Source organism: Pteropus medius, unplaced genomic scaffold (genome assembly GCF_902729225.1).
Source record: "Pteropus medius unplaced genomic scaffold, Ma_sr-lr_union100, whole genome shotgun sequence".
NCBI classification, from domain to species: Eukaryota; Metazoa; Chordata; class Mammalia; order Chiroptera; family Pteropodidae; genus Pteropus; species Pteropus medius.
The window spans coordinates 5,854,329-5,868,442 of record NW_024352786.1 but is presented as its reverse complement, the minus strand read 5'-3'; the positions used below and the strand labels follow the sequence as shown (position 1 = coordinate 5,868,442).

The following is a 14,114-nucleotide window of genomic DNA, read 5'->3' as shown; positions in this document are numbered from 1 at the left end:
CTTAATAATAATGGGGCAGGGCAGCCAGGTAGGTTTAAAAACAGCACTCCAGGCTAGGGGAGCTGCTGGTTCAAACACCCTCAGGCAAGAATGAACCCGGTGGGTTTAAAGAACAAAAAAGCAAGCACTACTGGAGCACTTTGATTTAGGAGTAAAAAAGTGCAGAAGAAGGCAGAGGCCAGGTGACCAAGGGCTTTGCAGGCCAAGGAGAGGGACTGCCTACATACAGGGCAAACCAAGTGTTACGGAAACTGCCTGTGGTGCAGTATACGGTCAGACGCTGTCAAACAAAATGACAGACGATTCCCTCTGAAATGTACACAGTTGCTGTGATCTTTTAATGGATTTTTAAAATAGACTTTATTTTTTAGAGCCATTTTAGATTCACAGCGAAATGAGCAGAAAGTACAGAGATTTCCCACATTCCCCCTGCCCCGACACATGCGTAGTCTTCTCCATTACCAACATCTCCCCACAGAAAGGTACATTTGTTATCATCGAGGAACCTACACTGACGCATTATTACCCAGTCTCACGCAGTTTATATTAGGGTGCACTCTTGGTGTGTACATTCCATGGGGTTGGACAGGTTTATAATGACATGCACCTGTCACTATAGTATCATAGAGAACAGTTTCATTGCCCTAAAAATCCTCTGTGCTCTGCCTATTTATCCCTCCGCTCCCTTTTAATGGCTTTAAGCAGCTGAAATTTGGCTTGTGGGTGGAAGTGAACGTATGCCACTGTCCGGAGGTCTAGAGTTTACAAAATCACAATATGAATATCCTAAGAGTACATGCTGAGATCTACTACCGAACTGTAGTTTGATGCACGCGGGCGCACACACGCGCGCACACACACACACACACCCACACACACACACACAACTGGTTAACAAATTTCATTAAATATATGTTTAACAATTACAGGATCTATACCCTTCTGCAACCAGAAACTGATTTTCAATTGAGCTTCTACTTTCACCAAATAATACTCAACCATTAGAAGAGACTTGAGAAATAATGTGTCACTCCTAGGTATATACCTCCCCAAAATGAAAACATTCGTCCACACAAAAACCTGTATGCAAATATTCATTGTAGCACTATTCATATTAGCCAAAAAGTGGAAAGAGTCCAAATGGGCATCAACTGCTGAATGGATAAACAAAATGTGGGGTATCTGTAAGTAAAATATTTGGCAATAAAAAGGAATGGAACAGTGACATATGCGACAACGCGGGTGAACCCTGACAACATTATGCTCAAAATGAAAGACGTCTTTATAAAGTTGAGTTAAGTTAGCTTAGATAAATACCTGCTAAATCAAGTAAGAACTGGGCTAACAGAGATTTCTCAAGGAGATGCATCCCAAAGGTCCAGTGCTTTTCAAGTACCTACACAGAGCCATATACAGAAACAAGCGAAGACTGTCAAACTGGTAGAAGCTGAAAGTTAAAATAGCTCAAAAACAGTAACATTTTATTTCTTAGGTAGCAAGCACAAGTCAAATTACAGAAGAGATAGCTGCTCTTGGGCTGTAACTTAAGTCTATGACGATTATAATCATTTGCAGCACAGTATTAATAATACTAATAATGTAGCCAGCTCACAAACTTCAATCAAATACAAAGCTAAACATGGTGCTTTTCATTTAGTCAAACTTAAAATGTGTGCCCTTGCCAAAACGAAGAATGAAAAAAAACAAAAAAAACAAAACCAGGGTACATGGTAGAATGCAAATTCATATTTACTGGTCCAAAAACTCTTTGTGTATATATCCTAATTTTGTGTCATGTTAAGAAAGGATCCATTTTAAAAACTGTCAACAGAAGTTCATGATTTAATCTGAAGAATATGTACCATGCATGACTTCAAAAAGGAATAAAGTAAATGATATAACTTAAAAATACGACTATGAGAAAAGCATTGTAGAATCAGAGAGCCTGGTAAGTAAAGATCAGGAGTACTGATCACAAGAGGGAGGGATCTTGTTCCACCTGCTCTTGATAGGGAATCAGGGCTGTCAGCATGGATTCTGAAACTCAACGTCACACTTAGCACCTATGTGACTCCAGGCACACCACTTAACCCCCTTGTGCCTCGGTTTTCTCATCTATAAATAGGGGTAACTACAGTACTAACTTCTGAGGATCCTCAAGAGGATTGAAGGATATAATATTTATAGAAAGCTTAAAAATAGCACCTTGTATATAGTATGCATTATCCACATCTGTTAAATGACTAAAATAGAGACAAAGAGAGCAGGGGTAATAGAGTATATTAGTTAAGTCTTACAAAATGACTATTTGGCTCTCAACAACTTTGTAGCAAGAATAAGAGAGAGAAGAAACCAATTTTCTAAACACAGAGGGTGTGTATGTATCTCCATATCTATGTGTTTGGAGAAAGGGGAACAGAAAACCATGTTTTGTACCCCAGAGAGAAAACGCTTTTCTTGACACTTAGCTCTAATATGGTCACTTCAGGTCTGCACACAAGAGGCAGTGAGCAAGAGCACAGACCAGGCAGACCACCGTGTGATGTCAGAGGACAGTTTTTCATTGTGTCCCTCAATAAATTCCAAAGCATAACTCTCTAGCGTATCTTTGGGAGGAAGCCAAGGCAACGCGATATAAACAAGCAGCTCGGATGGTCTGGCTCGCTCGAGGGACACAACTGCTCCGGACACGCACCCTGTACTTCCATTTCCCTCAGCCATGCGTCTGATAAGGGCCGAGGAGAGACAGTTCTAAATTTGTGGAACAAATTCTCTAACATCAGGACATGGCCAAAATGAAGCCACATAAAAACACTAAGCAAACCCGATGCATTGAAAAGAAACTTCCCCCAGAAGTATCTGTTTTTAAGTCTAATGGACTTGAGAGTCATTGTCTGGCAAAAGAACAGCCATAATCATCTTGGGGGATTAAACAATTTAGAAGAATATTCCTATTTGTCACAGTCATCTCAGGCTCTACTTAACAGTTAAGTGTGGAGCTTTTCCAAATTATGAAAGCTATTGTGGTTAAGGCACATTTTATTCTAATTTGGAGAACAGATGGATTTTTATTTTTAAAGACTAGTTATTAGAGAGCAAATCTTAGCTAAAAAGAGACCTTTGCTTCTTTGGATGTTCCTGTACCGTACATGGAAGATATAATACAGCTGAACTTCATGGCTATTTCACAGGTCTCTGGATAAGCTAATGTTCCAGAGATTTGTCATCTCTTTCATTCCAACAAGGAAAGCATGCTGTTCTTAAGGCTAATTTTTAAAGTTTTTCTTCAGATGAAACAGTGTTAATCTTAAAGTTGTAAACTGTAGCAATATATTTTCATTTTAATACTTGTGGGGTATTACTACAGCTGCCAAAAGAGAGTGGAAATATATTTCTTTACTTGCAGTCCACAGGCACTAAATGTAGCATTCTACAAGAAAGAAGAGTAAAGGATGGTGTGTATAATTAACCCCTAAGCATCTTGGACAAACATCACTTTCATGTTTAAAGAAGCCTCTCTTAACTCTTCCAGACTGGATTAGAGCCCCCTTCGACTGCTCCACATTACTTCATACTTTTTCTCCATTGTAACAGTTTGCTAATTATAATTATTTAATCAACTATTGGTAAAGATGAACTGATATCTTTTCTGTCAGACAGTACACCCCATGAGGGAAGGGACCATTTTTGTTACTTTTTCTGCTGTCTTCTTATACACAGTCAGAAGTTTTCTTCCCCACTGACTTCCTCTTTATAAGATAGCCAGCTGTGTTCCTAAAAGCCCATGTAGCTCCTTGCAAGTGAGATAAAGGCACTGAAGTAATCTCACATAGAGGGAAAAGGGAAGTACTTTATAATATTATAAAACCCACAAGTTCGAAGCCTTGAAGATTTTTTCAGAAGCAGAGTCCTTGGATGTACATATGGCAGATGTGAATGAGGAGGAAGGAGAAGAGGAGCAGGGGAAAATGACCCACTAGTTTAGATGGCTGCTTTAAGAGCAAAACTGTATCATGAGAACTCGAACGGTGCTTTCTAATTATAGACTTGTAAATTTAAACTATCTTGAAAGATCACTCTGTACTTTCCTCTAATACAGGCTGCATTAAAAATATCTCAGAAATAGGATTTTTCTTTAAGCCCACATAGGATGTTGAACAACAGATTAAAAAGCCCTGTGTCTGGCAACCTCTGCTTTCTACAGTTTTTCTGTGAGGTCTTCCATAAAGAAACAATTGCCAATCAGGTTCTTTCCTTCATGCCACAAAGTTGTTATTGTTACATCTGAACTCCTGAAACTCCTTAGAGTAAAAGTCATAAGAAATGACAAGAAGGTCACATAGTATAACAGTAAAACCTAAATAATTATTTAATTTTATAAAATGCTTTCAGACCTTCAGTGACAAAAAGAAATAACCCTTTATATTTTAACATTGAAAATGAGAAAGTGTTTAACCTCACCAGTGAGCAAAGAAACCCAAATCAAAAAAGTGGGATGCCATGTTTTATGTAGTAAATTGGCTAAAAAAAAAATACGAAAACCAAAAAATCAAAAATCATCAAGTTGATCTGCAGGACTATTGTAAAATACATTTCTAATATTTTAAAACACCCTAATAACGTAGCTCAGAGTCTCTGACATTAATAATAGTGAAAAACTGGAAATGACTAAGTGTCCAACAATAGGGGACTGCTTAAATAAATTGTGATAGATGGATACAATGGAATACTGAAATACTTCTTTACCATGTTTAGCAGGGAGGGACAAGAGCTTCATGATATAGTCAAGAATACAAAACAATGATATGTGTATGGCCCTATTTATTCTATTTTTTTTTTTAAGCTGTATGTATAAGCAAAACATGCTGGAAAGATAATGCAAAATGTTAACAGGTGGTAGATATATAGATGACTTAAATTTTCCTATTGCTTATACAGGGTTAAAATTTTCTAAAATAAACATGAGTTATTATTACTAAAAAGTTAAAGAGAACATGAGTCTAAAACTCCTAACACAAATTTCCAAGTATCAGCTACTGTATTAATAGTCTCTAAAAAAAAGTTTGTCATGATAAGCACACAGTCTGTTTAATATCATCATGTACTAACGATAAAAATAGTAAACCTCATTTTTCATTTTGGTCACTGTATGTGGGGTAAGTAAATAAAAAATATTCTGTCCTAGAAACTTAAAAGTTTTCTTTTTAGCAAGATGTCATTTGTGGTGATAGACCACCAGGTAGCAAAAAAGTTAGCCTCTCTGGGTAAATATAGCATAATTATATAGTTTATAAAATTAAAGTAAAATGTACATATTTACTATGATTATTACTTTTGCTCAAATAAAATCCTCTCTTTGAAAATAAAAATGAAAATTGAAGTAAAAATGAAACTAGACAAATATGAATCAAGATAGAAACAAATTCTGGAGGGGGAGTATTATTAGAAAGAGGGCTTCCTGAGAGAATTCACCTATGGTCAAGGAGAGAGGACATTTGTTGGGAGTCAGAGATATACATAAGTGTTATAATAAAAACTGCAAAGATCCTACAGTATATACACCTGAGTAGGTTAAAAGTATGAGCAGACTAGCCATGCCTGATTAATCTAGATAGAGCTAAATTTCGCTAACTCTCCAGCTTTTGTTTAGGATTCTCCTTCAGATGCCCAGCCATTCAAATCTCTTGGATCTATAATCAACTTACTCAGTTTTTTTATTTTTCTCTCTCCTAATCTTTTGCTATCCTTGTCCTAAGATTCCTAAGAGCTTGCTTACTCTGGCCTCCTCTCTAGTTAGCAGTTTGCTTCCCTTGTGAGAAACTTGTTTTAGAAAATCAGTATTTTGTATTTACTTTAACTCTTTTGTACAAGAGTTTACCTTGTGCATCGTTATCCATCTCAGACATCCTCATCCAACAGATTTCCAACATTCCTTCTAAGCAGTCTGAAAGCAAATTACATATGGGTACATTTACATAATCTTCTATTTTGCAAAGCATCGTCTTTCAAGGTATTTTAAGTCTTGGAGAAAGAACGATGTTCAGAGAACAAAATGAGAGTCAAGAAAGTAAACTCTAAGGACCTCCAAGAGCTATTCGGTGTCCGAATAAGGAACAATTAAAGTACTAAAAATAACTGGAAAAGAGGAAGAAAAAAGAATGCAGTGAGATGAGGGGCACACTAGAAGTTTGTGCAACTGAATGTTGAGCAAAATAAAAGACGATTAAGCAAAGCACCCAGATTCCCAGGATGATGAACACGTTTTGGGGGTAGGGGCGAGAGGTGAGCAGCAAGATGTAACCCAAGGTCCTGCTGGTGGAATCAGAGGTGTTGCTCAGGCTCCAATGCACTGTCACAAAATGAATGATGATGTTGACCTAGTAAATAAATCAGCCACATGCTTTTATCTTGAGTTTCTAAGTCATGCGTGATCAGAGGTTATACCTCAGGATACAGAAAGGAGAAGTTTAAGGAGTAAACATTATGAATGCCATTGTCAATAATCACACTACTCTCCACTTGCTTTTAGAGCACGATCCTAAGATGCTGCCTTGATCTCAGAATGCGGCACTCTTAAGAGACAGATGAGGGTTAGCACAAAAGAACCTTTGAGGTATTCCCTCCACACCCTAAAGTGTCTAAAGCTTGCTATAGGGAAAAGTAAAAAATAATTCTTATTCATCCTCACAAAACGGTTTACGGATAGTAAATAATCCCAGTTTTCTATCACATTTCTAAACAAACAAACAATTGGAAAGAAAGGGAGTAACTTTCTCAACTTGATAAAGAATATCTAGAAAACCTACCGCTATTATCATACATAATGTTGAGAAGCTCACAGCTTTACCACTAAGATCTGAAACAAGGCAAGGATGTTCCCTCTCTCTACTGCCTTTTAACATGAAGCTGAAAATCCAAGCTAATGCAATAAGAAAAGGAAATAAAAGGCATACAGATTGGGAAGGAAGAAATAAAACTGTCCGTTCATAGACAACATGATCGTCTATGTAGATAATCTAAAAGAATTGAGAAGAAAAACCTCTTGGAACTAATAAGAAATTACAGCAATATTGCAGGATACAAGTTTAATATACAAAAGTTGATCAATTTCTTGTAAATCAGCAATGAACAAGTAAAATTTGAAATTTAAAACACAATCCTATTTACATTAGCAGCCCCCCAAAATAAAATGCTTAGGTATAAATCTGACAATGACAACAAAAGTTCTATATGAGAAAAACTATAAAACTCTGGTGAAAGATATAAAATAGAACTAAATAAATGGAAAGAGATTCCATGTTCATGAATAGGGAGACTCAGTATTGTCAAGATGTCAGTTATTCCTAACTTGAACCACAGAATGAATGCAATTCCAATCAAAAATTCCAGCAAGTTAGTTTGTGGATATTGACAATCTTATTCTAAAGTTTATACGGAAAGGCAAAATACCTAGAATACTCAATTTGATTTTGAAGGACAAAGTCAAAGTTTGAAACTACCTGGCTTCAAGACTTACTATAAAGCTACAGTAATCAAGACAGACTAGCATTGGTGAAAGAATAGACAAACAAGTCAATGGAACAGAATAGAGGGCCCAGAAAGAGACCCACATAAATAAAGTCAACTGGTCTTGGACAAAGGAGCAATGAAAATACACTGGAGCAAAGATAGTCTTTTCAATAAGTGGTAATAGAACAAGTGGACATCCACATGCAAAAAAAGAATCTAGACACAGATTTTATAGCCTTCACAAAAAAATAACTCAAAATAGATCAGAGCCCTAAATGCAAAATGCAAAAGTATAAAAGTTCTAGAAGACAACATAGGAGAAAACCAATTAACCCTGGGTATGGAGGTGACTTTTTAGATATAATACCAAGAGTATGATCCAAGAAAGAAAGAAGTGATAAGTTAGACTTCACTAAAATTAAAAACTTGTGTTCTGTGAAAGACAATGTCGAGAGAATAAGCAATGGACTGAGGGAAAATATTTGCAAAAGACACATCGGATAAAGGACTATGATCAAAAATACACAAAGAACTCTTAAAACTCAACAACAGGAAAACAAACAACCCGATTAACATGGGGCAAAGACCTCAACAGATTTCACCAAAGAAGATATATGGATGGCAAATAAGTATACACAAAGATGCTTCACATTATATGTCACACAGAAATGCAAATTAAAACAACAATGAGATATCACTACACACCTATTAGAATGACTGAAATCTGGAACACTGACAACACTGAATGCTGATGAGGATGTGGAGCAAGAGGAATTCTCATTCATTGCTGCTGGACATGGAAAACGAAACAGCCACTTTGGAAGACAGTGTGTCAGTTTCTTAAAAAACTAAACATGCTCTTATCATATGTTCCTTGATATTTACCCAAAGGATAAACATATCTGCACAAATACACACACAGATGTTTATAGCAAGTTTATTCATAATTGTCACAAATTGGAGGCAAACAAGATATCCTTAAACAAGTAAGCTGATAAATGAACCATTATATATTATGCAATAAAATATTATTCAATGATAAAAAGAAATGAACTATCCGAAGTTACAAAAAAAAAAAAAAAAGGGGGAACTTTATGCAAACTGTTAAGTAAAAGAAGCCAATCTGAAAAGGCTACATACTATATGATTCCAAGTATCTGGCATTCTGGAAAAGGCAAAACTACAGAGACAGTAAAAAAAATCAGTGTTTGCCAAGGGGTGAGACAGAGGAAGGGAGGGATGAATAGGGGAAGCCTAGGGTGTTTTTAGGGTGGTGAAACTATTCTATGTGATACTGTAGTGGTGGATATATGTCATACATTTGTCAAAACCCATGGAATGTACACAGAGTTAACCCTAGTGTAAACCAAGGAATTTAGTTAATGTATCAATATTGGCTCATCAATTGTAACAAATGTACCATACTAATGCAAGATGCTAATAATAGGGAAACTGGGGGATGAGGTGACATGGCATATGGGAACTCTACTTTCTGCTCAATTTTTCTATAAACCTAAAACTGCTCCGAAAAATAAAGCCTATTAATTTTACAAAAAAGTACTTCTCAGAATTACCTATAAACTCATTCGTATTTAAGACTGCAATAATCTTTTCAAAAATAAGAAATGCTCCAAATATTGTGATTTAAGCTATAAAGCAACACTTGAACATTAATGGCAAAATGGCTCAGTTATGTCCTTTAAGAACAACAAAAATTTGCTCAAGCACAACCGCTGATCTAAATTTGTCTTATAATTCAAAAGCACTTAAGTCTTCTAAATGTAGAGAGCATCCTAAACACTGCTAAATGTTGATGTAACAACATCTGTGGTCGAGGCAGAACTACATTTTGTGGTATAACGTGTTTAGATCTGTAACTCCATCACTGCCCTCACAGGTTTTTATATTTTATGTACATATTTATTCCAACAGACATGAAGGCAATGCTTTGTATACCAAATGGCAGGGCACACCTTATTCCTGCTGAAAGTAAAGGCTTCATTCAGCATGCAGCATAAGCTCATACAGGGAGGGAGCCTAGCACAAATCTGTATTGTGCCCTCTGCAAAATTACACACTGATGAAACTATACCTAAGACTTGCTTTGGTTCCAAAATGACATCTTTATGACATCCCTTAAGAACATTCTCAAAGCCAAAGACACACTTTACTAGAGCCCCCTAAGAGAAGAGCTTCCAAGCTGTGTAACCTCAAGAAACTATGCTATCAAGAGCCTCGCTCTCAGCTAAGAAGATGCAGCTAACATGAGATATATCTGCCAATAACACAGAAATTTGAATACAGAAATAACAACCAGGTCTCAGAAGATATTTTTCCACCATTTGCAAAATTCCGTGTAAGTTTTATACTGTGATTTTAAATTAAAACACTTCAATTTCAAACAGCCTTCTTAAGGCTTCTGCGAATTACATCTGCAGTTTGTAACTGCACATGGAACCTCTGGTTGGTCACCCTGAACACCTTTCGTAAAGTAGCACTCCACTGCACAATAATTTTGCTCTTCAGTCCTAACCCAAAGGGTGTGGGATCTTTGAGCCTCTTCCTGTGGAAGCACCCTCAAATGGAGGCAGGCACGAAGGACTCTGGAGCCCCACCTCCAATTTCCCGTTGCAGTCACACTCTTAGCTTGTTCTGCTTCTCATTGACAACTGTGTCCATGACAATTCACAGCTGACACCACACCACTTCCACTGCTTCCGTTTCCACACACAATATTTACTGGTGACACACGTCAAATAGTCAATAATAAAGCCTGCTCATCAGACAGCTATATTTGTTAAATTCTGGTTATGTTTAAAGAGTCAATCCGAATTCTCTTTAGAATATAATCAAATTTCATTTAAATGAATAAAAATGTTTTTGAGGACAAGTGATTCTAAAAGAATCATTTTTGTCAATATTTCCTTCTTTTTAAGTTTCATGTTGGAAAGGATCAGAGGATTCTTAGATTTCAAAAACAGCTAATTAATTACTTGTATAAAAAGTGAGTCTGTATGCCACCCTAAGATTGTTTTACAAATAGCATTTTAAAAGTATGGTTTGGGTACATCAAAAATTCAGCCTCATTTTCTTTAAGGATGATGGCAGAGTAGGGAAGGGGTTCAACTGCTTGTACAAACGACGCAAAAAAGAACAGAAAAGAAATCTGGGGACTAATATCATATATTACCTTTATTTCGTTTTTTCTACTAAGCCATTTAGAAAGAACTTTTATAAATGTCATCCTTCTGGCTGTTGTTTCATAATTTTCCTTCTCCTTGCTCGGCTATTAAAGGCAACTGACTTGTCAAGAAGGAAAACAAAACAAAAAAGATTAAAAGAGAGAGAAACTGTAGGTTTACATTATAACATTGGATGAAGAATCTTGAAAAAAATTAATATCTATAGTATATGTGACTTAGTGGTTGACAAAGAAACAATAAAAAGCAATCACTGCAAAATTTAAAGTGGTTTGATGAGACTGAGCCTACCTCCAAAAGTCTTTGAGGCACAACTGGAAATTATAAGACAGGTCATTCATTAAGACAGTTACCCCTTACTCCAGTTTCCATGACTATTTGCCAGATAACTAGAAATACCTTAATGTAAATTTCTCTCTCACAAACACATTAACACAGAGATTCATAGAAAAAGATCCAGAATATAACTTCTTTCACTGATTTCAAACATATTCCTGCATTCCTCCCAACCTAAAATACATAACATGAATTATCCTTAATAAACCCATGCGCTTTAGACAGGTATAACCTTAAACTTTAATGACAAAGAATTTTGGTGATAAAGAACAGTTATTATTACCCTCTTAATTTCCTTTTCTTAAAAGTTACTAGTATTCTATATCTTTAGTTCACTTTTCTTCTCGATTCTTATAAAGTTGTCTTTGTAGACAAATGTGCTACCTCTGAAACAGAGAAGCAATGATCAGATTTTCACTTTTTATCCCGTCATGACTGTCATCATGTTTCAGAAAAGTACGGGAAGAGTCTGCCAAATTAATGCTCCTAAGATTGCAACTTTGTGCACATCTAATCTTTCAGGCTATAGAATAAAAGCTGAACTCCTGAATCTGGTCCTTTCCAAGAATGTCCTAGAAGTGGCACCAAATCGAGTTAAAGAAACTGATTAATACTGATTTTCCTAGTAATCTTAGTTTTTTCATCGAAATATAAAACTAGGCTAACTAGACTATTTAAGGATTTTTCATGCTCTACTTCCAAGATTTTTATCCTACTCCTCCCAAGCTCATGGAAGATTTTTTTTTTTAAAGTGTCATGGTAAGTGGCATCTATTACTACTGTTGTCCCTACTAGAGATGGTCTAAGCCTCAAGGAACTTAAAATCAAGTTGAAAACCCAATGACGCTATATTAAACCCAATAAAAGTCTATTTCTGATTGCTCTGAGATGAGCCCCACAGATGACTGACAGAGTATGCATTCTCAGTGGTGGAAACTTATATTCTAAGACTGAAAAACTGTTTCGTGGGCATTAAAGGGCATTAAAATTTCAAAGGAGGTAGGGAGTGGTTAAGAAAAACCTGTCTAAAAAGACAAAAACAAAAAAGAAAAAAGGTTGAGAAACACTAAGAGAGGAACCCACGAGAGCTTTATATTTGCTACTAAACTGGCTAAATTACCTGAACAAATTACTTAACCTGAGTCTCACCTTAATATACCACTAACATCATGGGGGTTTTTTTGGCTGGATTCCAACTACATCTTCTCATCCTTCACTTCTCAAGTTTAATGTCCCTTTCTGAAAGGGATCCTTTCCTGGCATGGGTCTAATATAGGTCTTCCTCTTACTCTCTCTCAGCACTACTGATTCACTTTCACAATCTGTGGTTATACACTTGTTTCTTTGGTTTGATTGGATGTCTGCTACATTAGGTGGCAGGTTCCATGAGGGGAGGGACCACGTCTGTTTGTTTACAACGGTACACCTACTCTGACATAAAATAGGTGCATGCTGGTTCTTGCCAAGCCCTTCCCCTTCATCAACTTTTATTTTCCCGAAATACTGAAGGATGTGCCAGGACCCTTTTCTAGAGCTTAACCTGAAAAGATGGTCTCCAATACTAGTAATTCACTAACGCTTTAAAACCACTTTGAGGTCCCCTTGGCCCCAGAGTATAACCTGCCAGAAAATTTCCCCTAAATCTCTGATCACTTATAAAAATTTTAGTGTGACTTTTATAGTTTTTATAATAATAAACTTGATATTAAGGAGAATGGGTTGGCGAAAGAATGTGCATATTTTTAGAATGCAAGACTGAATATCAAAATGCCTTTTTGTTCACTCTTCAAGATGTCCAGAGAATTTAAAAGACCTTCCCTTTCTTACTCCAGCGGCTGCTGTCCCACTGTCAGGTTCATCAATAACTGAGCTAACAGAGATGAGGCGATGAAGTCTAGGACACACCTGCTCCACATGCCGTGGGCAGGAAACCTAATGTAAAGGAGGCAAGCAGGTCTACTAGGCAGAGGGAAAGCAAACTTGAGATATGGGAAGTCATTTCAAATCAGAACAGCTCACATTTGGAAAGTACACTTCCTACCCCCACCCCCCTGCCCCCGAAAATAGCTTCTGCTCATTTAGGAGGAGCCGAATCAGGAATTACTACAGTGAAATGAGTGTTAGTGAAAATATAACATGAGAAGATCAGGAAGATGAGACATTCTTTGGACTTCCTTACAATTAACGACTATATATATTTTTTCCTACTGTATCAAGACATTTGACAAGTTCTAAACTATAAGTTTAATTGGAAAAAGTAGAAGATAAGACATACATATTTGTGTGTGTATGTATGTATCATGTACATAATTCATATATTTTATATATAGATCTATATCTCTATATAAAAGTTATGTGGATTAAAACAAAAAATACTTCATTCTCTCAGTTTCTATTAAATGTGGTCTTCAATTAAGGTGACCATATAATTTAACATCCTAACTAGGCCACTTTTGAGAGTGAAAGACAGCCTTACTAATAATTATGCCAAGACAACAAGTATACACTAGGGCTAGCCTGGGCAAGCCAGGACACATAATCACCTTGGTTATAATAAATAAAGCCCACAGAAAATTGCAAGATTTCAGGAAATAAAAATCAGATGAACAATATTAAAATGTATCTCCTTTAGTAAAGTGTTTTCAAAAGTCTTTAAGAGATGATTTTTTAAAGATAAAGTCTACAAAGGATTTTGACCCTATGAGGCAACATTATATTAAACAAAGAATATAAATTAAAGAACAGTAAATTATTAACATATAAAATTAATCTCTAATAGGAACAGAAGCTTAAACTAATATTTTCTTTAATTAAGAAAACCGATCCTTTCCGAAAACATAAGCCAACCCCATACAGACATTTCTGCACCATAGTCTCTAGTACCACTTAGTTATTTGTGTTACTAGGAAACATCTGCACAAAAACAAGATTTACATCCTCCTCTTCTCTTCTTCTACCTAAAGGAATAATCTCCATTATAGCAATACACTTAATATCTCCACAGCAACTAGCATAATTGGGGTGTTGCAACAGGAGGATAATGAAGCAGAAAACAAAGCAATAGTAGTG

The 14,114-nt window shown here is 36.2% G+C and overlaps 1 protein-coding gene across 3 annotated transcripts in view; it reads right to left on the bottom strand.

Annotated features, from left to right (window-relative positions):
* Window positions 1-14,114, bottom strand: part of SGMS2 (sphingomyelin synthase 2) — a 73,064-nt gene that overhangs the window by 46,257 nt on the left and 12,693 nt on the right. The gene's annotated exons all lie outside the window — the stretch shown is intronic.